A 672-nucleotide genomic window follows, 5' to 3' on the forward strand; every position below is an offset into this window, starting at 1 on the left:
TGCATTTAGGCCATTCACATTGAGAGTGATTATTGATAGATACATTTTTATTGACATCGTGTTACCTTTGAAGTCTTTCTTTCTGTAGATTGTCTCTATTCTGTTCAATGATATTTTTAGGATTTTTTCTCTTTTATAGAACCCCCCCTTAATATTTCCGGCAGTGTCGGCTTGGTGATTGCATAGTCTTTTAAGCCTTGCCGGTCTTGGAAACTCTTTATCTCTCCATCCATTTTCAATGTCAGTCTTGCTGAATAAGTATTCTTGTCTGCACGTTCTTCTCATTAAGTGCCCTGAATATATCTTTCCAGCCCTTTCTGGCTTGCCAGGTCTCTGTGGACAGGTCTGACATTATTCTGATGGGCTTTACTCTGTACATAAGGAGCTTCTTTGTCCTAGCTGCTTTCAAGAGAGTCTGCCTACAATTATAATTCTTCATTCTTACTATTAGGTGTCTTGAGGACTTTCGAGAATCTATAATCTTGGGGGGAAACTGTTCTGCCTCTAGCACATGAATGCTGGTTCCATTCATGAGATTGGAGTCTTCTAGACTTCTTTTTTTCTCCTCCCCTTCAGGGATCCCAATAATTCTGATGTTGGAATGTTTCATGGCCTCATTTATTTCCCTGATTCTGTTTTTGTGGCTTCTAAGCTGTTTGTTCCAGGCTTCCT

Source organism: Mustela nigripes, chromosome 12 (assembly GCF_022355385.1).
Source record: "Mustela nigripes isolate SB6536 chromosome 12, MUSNIG.SB6536, whole genome shotgun sequence".
Classification (NCBI taxonomy): domain Eukaryota; kingdom Metazoa; phylum Chordata; class Mammalia; order Carnivora; family Mustelidae; genus Mustela; species Mustela nigripes.